At 41.8% G+C, this 18,173-nt stretch overlaps 1 long non-coding RNA gene across 2 annotated transcripts; it reads right to left on the minus strand.

Moving 5' to 3' along the window:
- Positions 1–289: 289 nt before the first annotated feature.
- On the minus strand, positions 290–17,317 carry LOC122459728. 2 transcript variants are annotated; one of them, XR_006280600.1, is made up of 7 exons: positions 17,189–17,317; positions 16,051–16,173; positions 15,642–15,809; positions 13,100–13,251; positions 9,081–9,159; positions 2,891–2,947; positions 290–580 (listed from the first exon to the last, which is right to left on the minus strand). It is a non-coding gene; the product is annotated as an uncharacterized LOC122459728 (long non-coding RNA). The 2 variants fall into 2 exon arrangements; XR_006280603.1 differs by lacking the exon at positions 15,642–15,809.
- Between the last annotated feature and the right edge of the window lie 856 nt (positions 17,318–18,173).

Consider the following 18,173-nt stretch of genomic DNA (forward strand, 5'->3'; position numbering starts at 1 on the left):
GAATTTATGATATTGATATGGGACTGATTAACATTTTGTGCCAGACTGGTTCGATATGTGCTTGTAACAGCTTTTAATGATTAATTGACTTTTATGATTCCATCTCAATGCTGTCAGTGAGCTGTGAACTGTGGGCAGGCTCATTCCCAAACTGCCTCTCAAGTGGCACAGGGCAGTGATTGAATACCTCGGAAATTAGTGTCCTGGCTGTCTCATTTTAGGAAAGATAAATGCTATGACATTTAATGCAGACCTTAATTTAGAACAGAACTAAGCAAATCATTTCGCAATTTAATCATAAACAGGTAAATATCAAAACTTTTTTTAGCATTTTACAAGTTAAGCAGACAGACAATGGAGGTAAAGCAAAGCATGCAATGGGGAAAAGGCAGAGGTAAAATAAGGTAATGAGGACTGGAACAATCAGCATTTTAATACTCAGAGCTTAATACAGATAATAGTACATCCAAAATTCAGGTGTGTTCTGCTAAACCGAAAATCTCTTTTTCTCTCAGATACTCTCATTTGCTTTCCACCATGTTAGCTGTAAAGTGAGGGCCTATTCCACATGACATGAAATCTGAAAGAAAAAAAAAAGGGTAATCTGCTACCTAAAACAAACATAAACATTATGGAAAAATTGCAGAGGAAAACCAATATTGTATTATACTCTTTAAGAACTGAAAGAGATTGTCTGGAAGGCTGTGTGCTGTCAACTCCTACTTTGTTGTATTCATATTTATAGTCTATTCCTCTCCATTCATTTTAATTAAAAAGATTACAAGTTTCTTTTAAAATAACTGTCTAAGCAAGACATCAGATTATGCATGTTTATCCATAAAAGAACTAAAATGACATATTTTGATTCTCTTTGAATTTTGTCTTCCTCCTCCTTACCATTCTAAGTAGTTGAGTTGATTGATGTAAGGAATAAGGACACTATGGGCCAGATTCTATAAATCATTGGGTCTTTTTGAACCACTTGGGTAGTGCAAAGAGACTGGAGAGATTCTGAATCTCCTCACTTGAGGATTCCCTTGGTGTGGAGTAGGCCCCAGCTCGTGTAAAGCTGGCACAGCTGATTCCTATTCCATCTGTGTCTACAGCACCATTTTCAAGTAGTTGTTGTGTTGTGGGCAGGAAGGGGCATTGCTGAAGAACTACTGGCCTATGCCAATCTCCATCTCACAGATGGCCCCTAAGAGCTGTGTTTCCCAGAGGGCCATGGGAAGGTTCTAGATGGGTCGTGGGCCTGGTGTGGAGGGGAGATCCCTGGGCAGGGGAGGTGTTGGAGAGTGGGCCCGCCACACATTCACTCCAAAGTGGTGGCTCTTGTCCCATGGGGCTGGCCTGGCTCCTCACTCCAGGCATTGTGACTTGGCACATAGGATTGCAGTACCTCTCAGGTTTGACCTGACTGCCCGATGCCACTCACTCAAATTTGTCCTGGCCATCCCTTGTCATGATCCCATGCACCAGATTGCAATGCTTGGAGCACAGAGCTGGGCCCAGTCCCACAGAACCAGAGATGCCACTATGAGGTGAGTAGAGGATGGATTTTCTTGCCAATTCCCACTCCCCTGGAGCCCCCCCTTTGCACCAGGCCAGGATTAGGGCTGCGGTGCTGGGGTGGAGGTTGCTGCTCTGGGTGGTCAGTGCCCCTTCTGAGGAGCAAGAAGGAGGAGGCAGTGGAAGAGGAGAAGGATGCTAGCCTATGATTTTGGTTCTCCTCTGCCCACAAATTTGGACCCCGGGTGGGTTGCAAAATAAGACAAAATGCAGTTGGTGCGTCACCAGACTAAAAAGTTTGGGAACTGCTGTCTTAGAGGACATAGCCATCTGATGTAGATTACTACATCCTGAGGCTGCTCTAATCTACACCAGCCAGGCTAACAAAGAACTGACCCCAGGATCAGAGATCCCTAGCTGGCTCTTTTACAGCCCCTCATACTCATCTTAGCTGCACCCATTAGACACTAGGTGCAGCTGAGAATCTAGGTCCATATTTTAATGTGTAGCTATAAACTAGTGTTTCTTTTGCAAACTGGCTGGCCAGTTGCAAGACACTATGCACAAGGTTTTTTGCCCCCATAGTCCAGTGAAGAAATGCCATCTGCTCCCCGTAAAAAAAAAAAACTACACAAACACAATATGGGTTTTCTTTTCCCTAACTGAAAGGAACAAGTGAAGTGGGGAGCCTAGCCTGGGTTGCTTGGCTTACTGAAGAGGTCCCTGCCAGGGCAAGTGAGCAGGATAGAAGAACAGCAGGGAGGGAAACAAATCACAGATGAATAATGACAAATGTTGATAAAGTCATGGATTTTATCTGCATTTGGACATCCTTGATTTGCTTGTCAGTTCCCTCTTCTGTCCTGTGCACACTGAGCCACATTCTTCCCTCAGTTATACCCACTCAACCCCATTGATTTGAATCAATTTGCCTGGCTAATGATGCTGTGAGCAGAATACGGTCCACTGTATATTTAATTACATCACAATAGTTATACATTCAAGAAAACAGGAGGACATTGGCAAACCCTTTCGCAAAGACAACATCAATCATTTTACCAAGAAACAAAATTTCTTTCTGCTGCAATACATCAGCCATTTCTTGACAAAATCCCAAACATTATGTTTCCATGAGTTCAGAGGGCAGTTACCAAGTGCAATTTCCACCTGTAGATGGTGCTTTTGTTTTGCTTTAATTATTCCTTTTTTTCCCCCAGTGGAATAGCAGGATTTAATTAGGCTTCTTATAGATTTCTTAGGCAATTTTTGAATATATATATTTCACCGTCTTGATTATGGTCCCGTTTAATTCATGAATGTCCCAAATTATGAGCATTGCATGGAATCAGTTGCCTTTGGCTATGTTTGGTATTATTGTTACCTTCTGTTCAGTTAACAGTATGTAGATAGGCACTGGAAAACCTCAAAGCTCTTTCTGCTGTTTTGGAATTGAGAAAGCAGAAACATAATTGCTTTTGTTGGATCACAATCCTGAATAGTAAAAGATTTTTTAAACATCTGCCCTTCCTTTGATTGGCTTTACATCATCTCTCTTTTTTGTCTATTGTTCATTATTCTGCATTATATTCATTAATGAAAAAATCTATCCATGACAATATTTCCATATGCTGTAAAATGACTGGGATTCACTGCATTTAATCTGATCTAGCCCAACAGAAGCCCTTAATAGAATGTGACAATATATGTTAATTCTGTGAGGTTTGTATTTCATACTTGTTCTGTATAATATCTGATCTGCCCTGCATACAATCTCCACTCCCATAGCTTGGAGATTTTTAACAGAGCCAAATTCTGCCTCCTGAGATGAATTTGCAACACCTAATGAAGTCAATGGGAGTTCTGTGCATGGATGGGAAAGCATAATTTGGAGCCTCAGTCCTGCTCCTACTCAAGTCAATGGCAAAACACACATTGTCTCAAATCTGGCCAAGACCAGGCACTAGTGTAGTTACATCTAACAAGAGATTCACTCTGACAGGAGAATTTGCAGGTATCACTACATGCTATCTTCCCCTTTCCGTTCTATCTCTAATCGAATGACTTGATGCATCTCTTTTCTTTTCTAGTACTGCTGTCAAATACCTGTCATGATATTAACATCCATTCCCTGAGAAATTTAACAGCAAAAAATAATGTCGATCCCCAAGTGGACCAGCATAATCTTTCATTCCACAGAGAATCTCTTTCTCTTTTTAAAATACATTGGAATTAAGAAATATGCTCAGTATTTTAAAACAGAAAGGTAATACAAATAAATGGGGAATTTTCTTGAGTCTGATGTTAAAACAGTGTTTAGCGGAATCTTAAGAGTTCGTCCAAATGACAGCATAGTGCATTATTTTTATTTGACTTGTGCATTATATTTGACATGAACACTGCAAATATTTCCATGCTACCTGTGAACTAGGCAAAAACAACAAGCGTTAGGATGGTGACTTTCCAGCTTACTCATTGGATACATCCATGCAGCAATTAAACACCCATGGGTGGCCCAGGTCACTGACTTGGGCTCACGGGGTTCAGACTGTGAGGCTGTAAAATTGAGGTACAGATGTTTAGGCTCAGGCTGGAGCCTGAGCTCTGGGACCTCATAAGATGGGAGGGTCCCAGAGCCCTAGCTCCACCCTGAGCCTGAATGGCTGCACTACAGTTTTACAGCCCTGCAGCCTGAGCCCTGAGAGCTTGACTCAGCTGGCCTGGGTTGCCTAGGGGTGTTTAATTGCTGTGTAGGCAGAACCATTTAGGACTAGACTTTCCAAAGAGTGGAGGGCCAGATTTTCAAGCAGTCAGAAGTCACAATTGGGGCCAGAGCTCAAAGAGACATAATCCCTCCAGGAGCTTCTGCAGGTATGCAGTGCTACACTGTAAAGCATGGCAGCATGCAACCTCTTGAAGGTGTGGAGAGGGGCCTGTCATAAAAGTGGCACACCCAAGAGTGCTGGTAAGAGAAAGATCCTACTCAGTGTTTCCCCTCCTGTTTACATGACAAGGGAATGATTTTCAAATGGTGCCATCCCTGTCACACGGCAGGAGTCAGTGTCCACTGATAGAGAGGCTACTGTTGCAGGGTCCACTTTGGAATGGATAGTGTCCATGGGGGCATTGAGAGGACTGAACTTGTGTCAGGCCACTGTGCAGCAGTGCAAAGCTGGCAATGCTTTGTGCAGTCTCCTTTCCCCTTAAACAATTGACAGTGATCAAATACAATCTAGTCCTCATTATTTGCCTTCAGTTTCTTTTATTGTGTTTTGGAGCTACGTTGCTAAGGAAAAGAGATAACCATGGTTAACTAATTGATAGAAAATAAAGAGTCATAGCAAACATCTGGAGAGCCAGATGAGAACAAGCCATTGTTTGGTTTAATATCCTTATAGCATTTTCTGTAAATAGCTAAGCTGAAGGCAACAGCCTTCATCATTTTTATTATGTACTTATTCTAAAATATTAACGAATAGGCTGAAAAAGTAATGCTGGATGTATGCACCGTCATCCAGATGTGATCTGAGAAATGGGGCTAGGCCATTAAAGCCAAATCATCATCTTTGCTTCTGTGGGCGGAAGGGATGAACACCTGGTGGATTCTGGCACAGAAAGGGGGTGCAAAAGGGAGAAGTGTGATCTCTGGGGGTACCTTGGGGATGTGGAGCCATAGTTGGGAAGGGGATGGCACAGAGGCCCTTCCATAAGTGAGTCAGAGGGACAACCAATCTCTCTGTAGCATCCCCGACAGCTCGACAGGGATTCCCCGCCTAACTTAGTGCTCACCGTTTCAGAAGTACTTTAAGTGAGCTCATTCTCCATACTTGGAACAATCCCTTGAAGCATGGTTTTTGGGACAGCAAAGAGAGTGGGAAGCTATGGCTCCATATCTCCCTCAGGGTCGTGCTGCCAGAGAAGCAGGGAAATAAGGTGGTGGCAGATAGCACAGAGGCACAGGGCCTCCAACCAGTTGGGTAAGACTTCTAGAGGGTCTCAGGAGATCTGTATGTTCCATGAACTAAGCCTCCTGCCCCACACAGAACAAACTGAGGGAAATGCCAGGGGTGAAAACGCTTGCCTTGTGGGACAAAGATCTGAACAGAGGACAACCTGGCCTAAAGCCCACATAGATAGTAGCAGTAAAGGGGCTAATGCCTAACCTGCCTCAAATGTCTGAAGTTAAATGTCCAGATTTATTCCAATAATCATTATTCAATAATAATAATAATAATTCACACATATATTGCACTTTTCATCAAAAATGTCAAACTATTTTAGATACATTCATAAATCCTCAAGTGCCTCTGTAAGATAAAGAAGTATTCTTATTCCCTATTTTGAAGAGAGTGAAACTGATATAGAGAGTTTAAGTTGCTTGCCTAAGTCACTCCTAAGGCTGTGCTTTAACTGCTAGACAATACTTTCTCTAATTTAATTTACTATTAAATCAATAGCCATATCCCAGAGCTATACAGATCATCTGACTGACTCCTCAACATGTCTTCAGTGAATATGTATAATATGTGTATATGGCAATGATCATGTACAGAGTTATATTGTTTTGTATGAGAGATTTGCTATTAACAAGCATTGTTGCATTAAAATGAACCTTGTTTTAGGAGACACCACTATTTTTTCTAATTGACACATCAGTTATGAATCCATTACAACAGAAAGCTGTAGTACCCGTAAACTTCTACACTTCAGTTTTATATGATCAAATATTACTGTGAGTTTAAGTGGACCATGTTGTCTCAAATTCCACAGAGATGTAATCCATATAAGAAAGAAAGAAAACAAACTATTTTTGGATACATTTGGGCTATGCAAGTCAAGCCACTGCTGAGCTGCTTTAAACTCATCTAAGAACAATGGACAAATCTATTGCTATGTAATGCACCTTTTTGCCATTTTTTTGGTACTCACTAATACTCGAACTCTTTGTATGGAAAATAATACACTTAGTGTCATGCCATCATACTACAAATACAGAGATGTAGGAGCTGTTTTTAAACTAGTGTTGGTCCCAGTCCTGGAAGCCATCTGCATGCTAAATTCCCATTGACTTCAGCGAGAGTTCTCTGAATGGAGGGCATGCATGATGGAGCCCACCAAGCAGATGGTTTCCAGCATTGTATATCATCTCTGCTCCATCTCTAGCTAGATAATCACCACTAAAGAAAGCCCCAGCTCTCAGCTTTTTGATAGAGTGGAAAGGACAAGTAGCCTGTTTACTCTCAAAAGGGTTTGTTGATATAGGTATACTCATAGATCTATGCCTCCTAGTGTAGACACAGCTTATACCAGAAAAAGAGTGCTTTTGCTGGGATAGCTTGTACCAGCTCCTTGAACAAAATAAGCCATAGCAACAAAAGGATTTTCTTCTCCACGTAAGCTGCACCTACACTAGGTCTTTTGCCAGCATAGTTATGACAGTTAGGGGTTTAATTTTTTCACATTCCTGTCCGATATGGCTATGCAGCAAACTTTTAAGCATTGCCCATACACTTCTAATCATATGAGTGGCCTAGTTGTCTCTTTTAGCAAGCTGTTTGCAGAGGATTAAATGCTGTTGGAACTATGTCACTGGAGGCTTGGTGGGTATATTTTGAAATTGTCCAGACTGACAGTTATTGCTGAGCTTTCTTTAATAGCACTCAGTGGAAGAGAGAAGATGATGATATAAGAATACCAGCTAAGCCAAAATACAGTATATTTTGATGGACCCAGCTAAGTATGGCTGGATATTTGTAAGACAGATTGATGTGGAGGTTTGCAGAGGAGAGAGGATGACAGAAGTTCCTTTCAAAATTCAACTTCAGCTCTTCAGCTGAACTTTTAGATGCTTATCTGAACTTAACGCAATACCACACCTTTGCCAGCTTGCCCAACACTAATTGTAATATAAAGGTCAGGGTGAAACAGAAAGTAGAAGACAAGCCGTCAGTCATGCAAAAAGTCTTGCAATAGTCAAATGGAAATGTCTTATGATTGTTTTTAACATGAGTCAGTGAATCAAGTTATAGATTCTTTATAATCTTCTAAAAAAACTATTGCTGTTTCCATGCAAATGCATATTTTTATATTGTTGGCGTTTACACAAGTATTACTTGGGTATAGCACTAAATATGTGATTCTGCAGACACCTTCTTTTGATCATATTTGAGTGGGTCATCTGATTAACATTTGGAACTGACACAACCCCTTGTGCTCTTACAAATAAAAACTGCTCACTTTTTCTACCTGCATTCCCATCACAGTAATAAAGTGAGAGAGATGGCAGGAAACTACCAAATCAAGTCCGTCCTCTCACATCTTCACCCAGGAATGTTCTCATCTCACCCTCTAAGCTTTCATTTTATCTACTTTTAAAAAAAAATTGCATTAACTTTTCCAGAGACAGCAGAAAACAGTTTGTGACAGACCTCTCCCAATAACCCTTAAACTATGAAAATTGTTAGTATTAATGATATTTTTTACTACTTACAAAGCAATACAATAAGATATTGTTGAAATGATATAAAAATACATTTCCTTTGATTCATGCATGGAATTCCAGGGTTTATCACTGAACATTTCCCATTCAGCACACAAGTCTGGGTGCCCAAAGGGAACTTATTCTCCTCTCACACTGGCCAAAATCAGGAGAAAGTCCATTTGAGTCAGTTGAGTTACACTGATGTAAAATTAATGTGAGTGAGAAGAGGATCAGGCCCTTACTTGTATAATGGAGTGATATAGTGCTCTTCATAATTACATGCATGTAGCGAGGAGGCGTGACCTTCCTCAAAGAGTGACAGGGAAGGATCACAACACGCCCCCTGGTGGGCAGAACCAGGAAAGCCATGTCCGCCTCACTGGAAGCGGAAGGGCAGGACAGGAAGTGGAAGTACAAAAGATGGGCCCTGCAGCTTAGTTGTGGTGGAGCCACCGCAGGAGATGGATGTATCCTGCCTGCTGCTGGAGCCTGCAGAGGAGCTGCCAGGGCTGCCTCCTGGGGACTGGCCAGAGATCCCAGGGCCACTGGCTGAGTGAGACACCTACGAGCTACTAGGGCTGCTCCTGGCCACCTACCCTGGAGAGACAGAGGACAACGACAACATAGAGGTACCAAACCGTGGGGATGTAGGAAGTAGCCCAGGGAAACGAGACAACAATTTGGCTGAGTGCTGGCCTGATACGAGGTCAGCGTGTTTTGGCTGGATCCCCGCTGATGCAGAGGCGGACCACTCTGCCACTATCAGGGCCCTTGGCTGGGAGGCGGTGGAGTTGGGCAGGCTCGCATCCCCTTACCACCTAGCACCCCACCGTTCGGTGGCAGCACCCCATCTTAGGCCAGGAGGCCCATGGTATCCTATTGACTACCTCTGTCTTCACCCAGCCCTAGACTTTGTTGGTGCTCACCTTTACCTGTGCCACTAGACTTTGTTGGTGCTCACCCTTACCTGAGGCTCATAGACTGCTTAGCAGCTCTGTCCTGATTGTAGGTCAAAGCCTACTAACTGTATGCTGCCCCATGCTGACTGAGGGACGGAGCACTAGGTGCAGCTAATTCCCCATTTTGAGCTCACCTTTACAGGTATGCGGCCGTGAGGAAGCGCGGCCTCCTTCAGAGAGTGACAGGCCTACAATGCAGAAAAAAGTCATGTCCTGAAATACGAAAAAGAGTACACATTGTTATGGAGAATAGAGGGGTATGCTTCTAAACTGTTCATTGTGCCATTTTTTGTTGGCAATGGAAGTTTGAAAACAAGTAACCACTTCTCCTCTTACTTACACCAGCTTTACACTAATGTAACTCCATTGACTTCAGATGTGACATGGTCACATTTTGAAGGGACTCCAGTTTGAGCAGGCAGATGGGAATGCAGTGTTGCTAGCACTGCACTTGCAAAGCTATCATTGCATCCAAATTTGGGGGTTGCTCGGAATCTCACCAGATGACAAAGGAACTTTTGCCAGAACCACCTGCAGTTTCCCCCTTGGCTGATAGAGGCTGCTGTGCCACAGGCAGCCATAACTGCTTGTTTGTCCTCTGCCCCTTGACTGGCCAGAAGAGCTGCCCTTCTAAATTCCACAGCAGGGGCCTTACTGCACTCCACCTCATGAAGGCAGTTAAAGTTGGGAAGCTGCTGGAGTCTGCCAGAAGACTGGAGGCTAGGGAGCTGGAAAGGCTACAGGAGGTTACTGGGGGGAAATGGGCCTGGGAGGGGGGCAGGATTTTGCTGGGTGACAGGGCACAGCTGCAGGAGCCTGCCAGGTGGGGGAGTTGGGGATGGTAGGAGCCTGGTGGGAAGATTGGAGGAGCAGGGAGGGCTGTGTGCAGTGGGAGGGAGGAGAAGAGTCAAGGAGAAGCTGTATGGGGAGCTGGAGCATTGAATTGTTAACCTATGGCTGTCTCATACCGGGAATGAGCAGGGAAAGGTCAGAAGACAGAAAAGAAAGAAATAAAGTTTAATGAAAAAGCACAAATTATTTATTTTCAAAATAAATCTCATGATTTTTAGGCCAATCTCTTGATTTTAGGTTCTGGCTCATGATTTTTGAACTCATCAGGTTGGTGTGTGAGCAATTTTGCAAACACGCAATTAGGAGATTCTTTAAAATTTTTTCCCTGAATGTGCTTTTGCTTTTGGTAGAGCAGAAGTCAAATTTGTTTTCTTGTACACCCATGTCTCTATCCATCAGTTGTCTCTTGTCTAATACATAGAATGTAAGCTCTTTGGGAGAGGGACTGTCTTTTTGTTCTGTATTTGTATAGCCCCTAGCACAGTGGGGGTCCAGGGCTATGACTGGAGCTCCTAGGTACTCTGATAATACAAATAATAATACTAAATAGTAAAGGCTGGTGTGTGTGTGGGAATGAAACACATTGCCCCTCATTTCTAGCGGTGCTGAACACCTGCACCTCCAAGTGACTTCCTTAGAGTGTGGGATACTTAGACCTTCAAGCTGATCATCACAAGAGTGAGGCACCCAATTTCAGTACACTTTCCAAATGTTGCCCTTTCTTTTTGCTGCCTTTTGAAACTGAAAAGAGAGCAGGAGTCTATTATAGCTTTCGTGATAGCTAAGGATGGACCACAACTTCCTCTTTTTTCCATGTGCTCAGAACTTTCGTAAATATTCTCCTTCCCAGCTGAAATTTCTCATCTTGGAGCCAGAGGGTGAATATTTCTTTTAAACTTTGAGCTAAATCCATCCATCAATTTTTGAATAATGGAAAGATGAGGAGAATACACTTTTAGGTACAATTTTACACATTGTTTTGCTCACACATAGCTCAATAACAACTGTCCTTTACCATTTGAAATATTAAGACTGGAGAAGCCATGCCTGGAGAAGTAGGCCCTTCCAGTATTCCTCCCTCCTCCCCAATCCCCCCCGCACACACAGAGTGAAAAATAACGAATTTGTAAGTATTTACACATTGTTTTGTACTTGTGCAGTGCTAAACTTTTGCCAGTGACTGGAACTATGATACTAATTGCAGAGCTAAGGGCTTAGACCTGTTCCCATGGAAAGCAATAGGAAATCTTCCATGGAGAATCAGGAATGAGGTGTATCCTAGACTTTGAGGAAGTAGACATGACCAAGATCGTCCTCAAAGATGAGCAAGTGCAATAATCAACTAAATTACCTTTGTTTTTTGTAGTCCAGTTCCCTTTGCCCTTTCCCCAGGAAGCTGAAGTACCATGGAGGAAAGTTTACTCTAAAGCATAGAGGTGACAAGGTCTCTGAGATATGTTTTGCTCACAAATCTAGTGACTGGTTATTCTGTCTTCCTCTGTACTATTATAGTACAAATCCATCTCTCCATAAGCTTGGTGCTGGCCATCTGGACAGGATGAATTTAATGATTTTAACGCAAGTCTCGCTATATTTGGTGTTTTTCTTCAAGTCCAGCTCCTGAGGCCATGTGAAAATCTCAGCTTTCATTTTTTACAAAAGGAAGTTTCTAGCCCTCAAGATAGTGGAGAAAAGCCTAAACTCCAACTACCTTTTAAAGGTTCGGAAACCAGAAGGTAAATAAAAGAACCCCAAATGTATTATTATTTTTAAATGTAATGCTTTTTAAGCCAATGCTGGGATTTTGGGGGGCTGATGGGTGATTTTTGATCACTTGGGATTGGCAATACTGTATGTTTAATAATTTGCGTTACTTGACATGATGCTGACCACGAATTTGCGTTCAGTGTCAAGGACAAATCATGTTCAGCTTCATGGCAGCTCGTCATGCTGAAACCTTGCCCTCGCTATGTGACATCATGCTGAACACAACTTGTCCTTGTCTACGTTGATCGTAAAGTCATAGTCAGCATTGGATCACGTGCAAAGATGTTACGATTTCCAGATGAATACAGGGCTTTAAGAGAAAAGGCAACCTTTGCTTCTGTAACTAATTTCACAAATTGCTGTTATTCAACCTTCTTTTACTACTGCTTAGAGTTGTATTTTCCCCAATGGGTAGTCCTAAAATGTGATATCAATATTTATTGTGAAATTGCATGATTGCTAAATGAATGTGATTCTTCAGCAAGGCTATTTTAACTGCTAGGTTATTTTGGTAATGAAAGAAAACATGTCGTATCAGTGCATCCGTATCACAATGCACATGCTGTGTGTTGACTATCAAGGTAGACAAGCTCCACCAAGTTTTTTTTTCATACCCAAAGAAATAAAAACAGAAGGTTGTTCTTTTTAAAAATCAAAATAGTCTCCGTGCAGTGTATCTGATTCAAACCATATTGTTAGCAAGGTGGAACATTGAAATGATTAAGAGTTTTCTATGGTAAAGGTTTAAGATTAGAGGGCCCTGAAGAAATAGGACACATGGGCCAACATTTTCAAACTTGTGTACCTAGTGTTACTCACCTAAATCCAGGTTTCAGAGTAGCAGCCGTGTTAGTCTGTATTTGCAAAAAGAAAAGGAGTACTTGTGGCACCTTAGAGACTAACAAATTTATTTGAGCATAAGCTTTTGTGAGCTACAGCTCAATTCATCGGATGCATCCGATGAATTGAGCTGTAGCTCATGAAAGCTTATGCTCAAATAAATTTTAGTCTCTAAGGTGCCACAAGTACTCCTTTTCTTTTCACCTAAATCCATACATTGACATCTAAATAAAAAGTGCCTTTTTTCATAGGTACTATGCATCCACCACTCTTGTTGCATCACTTGCTGCTGCAAGTCCTTAGCACCTTTGAAAATCAATCCACTATTATTCTCATCATGCCCAAGTGTGGATTTAGGTTTCTAACTTTATACACCTAGGTTTAGCAATTGTAGCCATGGAGTTCAGAGCTCCTTTGGTCTACTGGAGTGGTACTAAGAAACTAGACTAAGGAGAACCTGACCCCTAATCTTTCTGCAGGAAGGCAAAAAGGATAAAGAAAGTCTGTGGAGGTTGACAGGTTATTTATCCACCCGAATATTAAATGAGCTCTAGAAAAAAAACATAAGGACCATTTAAATACCTCATTGATGGGCTCAGTAAAAAGAATAGAATGCTGTTTCCATCAACTTCAGTGGATTCAGGATCAGAGCCTTCAGGTGTTCTAACCAAGGGATTGTAACAATGTAAAATACCTTTACCCTTCTGCAACTAATCCTGCTTGTGTCCCTTCTGGGACCGACAGAGAGATCCAGTCTGCCTTCAGTTTCCTTTAAGAGTTGCACTCATCTTCTGAGTATGTGAAAAGCCACAATGCTGAAAGACTTTCAGAGCTGCAGCTTAACTTCTTTGAATAAAAAAGAAAACCCAGAAGTACATCAGATTATATGAGCAAAAGAAAATAGATGGCATATTTTAGGTTAAGTTGCAATCTTTATTTCCTAGCTGATTAAAACAAAATCCTCTCTGGATGGCTGCTTTGTAGGTAAAAGTATCAATCCTGCACTAAGTTCATGTTGGACCTTTCTTATTAAATTGGAAATTATGACAAAGATCCATGTCAATAGCCATCCTCCTGCATTCGGACTCTTAAGAAAGGGGACAACTGATAAATACCCCTAAGAAATATTTGATTTGAACAACATGTGGGTAGAGTATTTTGGGACAGCTTTCCCCATATTTATTCCTCATTTAAGAAAGCGAAAGGTATTTTTGTTTCTACAATGTAAAAGATAACATAATTGGAAGTATGTTATATATATTTCACAATGGAGCTGATACTTTTTTAGAGATTTCTCTGGATCTTCTGTGGAATAAACTGGTTCCTAATATTGGGATTCTAGGTATTTGTCAAGGCATGAACTTTTCAGCCCAGGACAAAGGCTGTAAAAGCATCATCCTCATACCAAAATAAAAGTCAATTGTGGTTTAGCTTATGATAATTCATCATGTAAAAAGATGGTAACATCATCTGTTGTCTAATGATTAGAGCACATGACTAAAAACCTGAGCTGCCTTCTAGTCCTCATTCTGCACTGTTTCCCTATGTGGCTTTGGATAAGACACTAACCTTCTTTGGCCTAATTTTTTACAGTGACTAATGATTTGGAGAGTCTCCGTTTTTTGGTGCCTACTTGGAGACACCTCGAGGTAGCCTGGTTTTCAGCGGGTGGCTGCTCAGTACTTTCTGAAAATCAGGTTTCTTTAAGGAGTCTCAGCTTGGGCACCCACAAACCCTGGCATAAAAATCACTAGTCACTTTTGAAAATGTAGGGCTCTGTCTCAATTTTCTCACATATAAAATAAGATTACTAATAATACCTACCTTATTTGGGTGCTGTGAAACTTCACGTATATTTGCAAGGTTCACTGAGATGGCAGGATCAAAGGGGGAGGGTATATACTTTGTTATGAGTCAGTAATGTTCATAAAATGTCAGAAGATCGCCCAGAGCAGTGGTTGTTATAAATCACTCCTATAACTTTAACAATGCAAAACCTTACATAAAATTTGGCAACACAACACAGAATGGTTTGGTTCAGTGGTTATGATGATGATGAACTGTCTGCCTAATATAGTGCAGCATGGAGCATCAGCTTCAGAAGAGATGCACTTTTGATCATTTCCCTTTTTAGTTGCTTATCTAAAGGAGCATTACATTATATTTTCCTTTATCAGTTCAATAATGTTGTCCTCCTGGACATGATGTAAGATGTTTTAACTGTACATGATATAGGAAACAAGAACTTCACAGAGATCTGCATCCAGTTATCACATAATTTCAGAAATGGACTCTAAGTAAATCTGATTTGAAGAATTAACAGATGTAAATACAATTCTTGATACTTAAGGTTACAACAAGGTTACTGTTCATGGAGTAAAATCCTGCAACGTGTAGAGAGAATACTTTCTGCCTTCCTTTGGGACTGAATACACAAGTGCAGTAGATAGAGGTGATAGAATGCAGCAGTCAGTTTGTCGTACAGGCCTCTGTCTATATTAAAAGTGGGGTTTTTAAGAATGCTCAGTGTTGACCTAGCTCTTTTACTCCGCTGGGAGCAGAGTTAGGCTAATCCTGAATGCTTGTGAAAATCCCACTCTACATTTCCTCTGGTACTGCTGTTTACTACTGGTTCCGCAGAAAATGTCTGGGGCTGAGCCACATCCCAAACCAAAAGGCCCTCTGGCTGCCCATTGATATACTCAACATATAACTTAACCCTGAAACACCAGCATTCATTCAGGCCAAGGTGGCATTTGTTCATTTCACCTTTTTATTTCTTAGGAAAGGGGCTGGTCTGCCAGCTCCTCACAGCTGCAACTGGGAGAGAAAAAAAAAAAGCCAAAGTTCCCATATAGTCTGCTGAAAATTCCTGGGGTGTAAAGCCTCTACTAGGTTACAAAACACAGTTGGACCTTTGAGCAGATATTGTATAGGGGATTAAATCCCCCTCTCTTACTACAGGTACCTCCTCTTCAGTGTCAAGAACTTTGCTGTAAAATCTTTTCAAGTAATTGATTCCTATGTCGTCCCCCGTCGTCCCCCCCCCCCCCCAAAAGGATCATGAAGCCATTTCTTGCAGGTTAGGAGATTGTCTAACACTCATTCTGCCCCCCCCTCCCCACCATAAATCTCATTACCGTACAGCTCAGTTTTCTGCTCGAGTCAGATTAAAGGGGGGGGGGGGGGGGAAGAGAGAAGAAAAGTTTTAGACACTTAATGACTTTATAATGTACCTGTTGAATTTAAGAAAAACAGATGCATCATGTACATTTAAAATATACTTTGCATCCCACACCCGCAAACTGTTTTACACAAATCAGGCTACCATTAGGACTTGCTCCCGAATTTTTTTCTTCCAGAGAGGTGCAAGATTGTAGCTCATTTTCTGCATGCAGAGATCTCTAAAAGTAGAAGCAGGTGCTTTCAGGCAAATGGATAGAAGCTCAACAAAAAAAAAAAATCCCCTGAAGCAGGCAGAGTTTGGAACATTATAATCCTGTTGGTTGTCTTTGGAGCAGTTTGCAATTCCATAAAGGGAATCCAGATAACACACTCCTGTATCCTGTAATAATTTGTATTTTAACAAATGTGCAATTGGCAATTAGAAAATTAGGAGGAAAAAGGGAACAAAACTGAACAAACCGCTTATTAATTAGCCATATTCTCTGTGGAGCAGAAAGACGTATTGCTCCCGTTAGATGGCGCTAAAGACTTTACAACCATTTGTAAAAATGTGTTATTGTCCGAAACGAAAAGAAATGACACCTAAAAAGAGAGAAAATATTGGATCATAAAACAGTAGAAGGGGAGATCTGAAGAAAAAGATGAACATGAGTGGTAGGGAAGTTAGGATCTCTCAAGCAGCATTTATGTCTCACGTGGGGACTTTCTAACATCAACAGATCTCTGACTGAAATTGTCTAGCGAGAGCCCTTTATGGCAGTGAGTTTTCCACCGTGTGTGTGTATGTGTGTGTGTGTGAAAGAGAGAGAGAGCATGAACCTGCAGCCCTTATTCAGTCAGCACCGCTATTGACTTCAAAACTTGAATATGGATTTCAGGATCTTGCTCTTAGTAAACATGTGAAGATATGGCTCTAGACAAATGCAAATCCTCTCATCATTGGAAAAAAACTTCAACTCTCTCCTAGACGTGCTGCCGATCCATTTCTGAGCTGTGCGTTCGTCTGACCAAAAATAAATAAGTAAATAAATAAATAAATAAATATTTTTTAAAAAAAATATGGATTTGGCTAAACATTAACTGCAGGGCCTGTGTGTGTGAGATAGAGCGAGCGAGAGAGCATTAACATGTAAGGCTTGATCAAACAAATATTCAAGCCCCTTGTTCATCAGTGATGTAGCCTGTTCAGAAGCTGCAAAGAAAGCATGCACCTGTATGGACCCCCCCACACACCCCCCACTTTAAAGTCCCAGTTTGCTCTCTTTTAGGATCTGATTTTTTAAAAACCTCATACGTGTAAACAACTAACTATATGGCAACAGCATAGGTTGTAAGTGCTGCGACCGTGTGATCCCCATATGGGAAGTTTCATGCCCCTCAGATCGCTCTCAGCATCTCAGGGGGCTCCCTGGAGTGAAAATCTTGATACGTTCATGAAACTAAAATTCTAAAGGTCCTTTTTTGATTGTTTCCCCTACCCAGGCTACATGAATCAGAAGTAGACAGGGGAACGATCTATACAGCTCTGTGGGCTGGGTATTTAAATTAACACCCTAGGAAAGGATTAGGGTTCTACAAATGAAAAAGAAATACCCACCACGCCTGTGTTCCTACTGTTGGACCGCGAACTTTCTGTCCGGGTAAGTTCTCCTTTAAGAGATGAACTCTTCCTTATGCATATTTAACGCCGTTTGTCTGCAGTATCCAGATGACGCGGGGCTGAGGCTGACATGCAGGAACTGAATTATAGTGGAGTAAAGCAGCCACCCTTTAAACGCACTCTCGGCAACGGCTCTAGTTGTGAGCCAGTTGCTCCTACTATAAACATACGTAAGTCAAAACAAGAGAGAAAGGGAGGAGGGGTGAATCCTAGGCTTGGGGATGAGTAGAATATTTTGCTCCTTTCCATGCCAGACCTCATAACACAGCTGGAAACAGGATTTCTTGTCCTGATACCCCTTTTTTCCCCCTTCTTCGTCCAGACTCAGGGCTCCTGAGCTCTGAGCCCTATGTGTGTGTGTGCCTTTATCTTGAGCAGATAAAATGTTGATCTCAGATTTTCCTTTAGATGAAACCGATTTCCTGTGTGTGTAGATGTGTGTGGGTCGAGTGGAGCGGAGGACCACCGCCAGGGTAAGTGAATCGCTTTGTGGCGGGGCGGGGGGAGAAATAGGGAGAATATAATCACACATTCATCAGAAGGCTAGTCCACCCCGTTCGTGGTATGAGCTGGCAAATCATGTTTCATATGAACGCGTTATAAACCGAGACTCTAACTATATAGTACGATGGTGTTGTAAAAATCAGCAACTGGGCTAAGTGCTCATATGTCCAGAGAGACGTGAAGCCTTCCCTTGTAGATCTTCAAGTGGGAGGGAGAAACTTCCACTGCCACACTCTTAGCGGTTCCCTGCCTTTAAAGTTAACTAAACTAGTTCAAGTGTGTTGTTCGAAATGTGGTTCAGTGGTTATGCCTTCAGATTTTCCGTCCTCGTTGTGAATAGCAGGCATGTGTCCTCACATGTACAGTGTGTGTGTGTGTGTATACATACACACACACACATATATACACATACACACTA

Source organism: Dermochelys coriacea, chromosome 1 (assembly GCF_009764565.3).
Source record: "Dermochelys coriacea isolate rDerCor1 chromosome 1, rDerCor1.pri.v4, whole genome shotgun sequence".
NCBI classification, from domain to species: Eukaryota; Metazoa; Chordata; order Testudines; family Dermochelyidae; genus Dermochelys; species Dermochelys coriacea.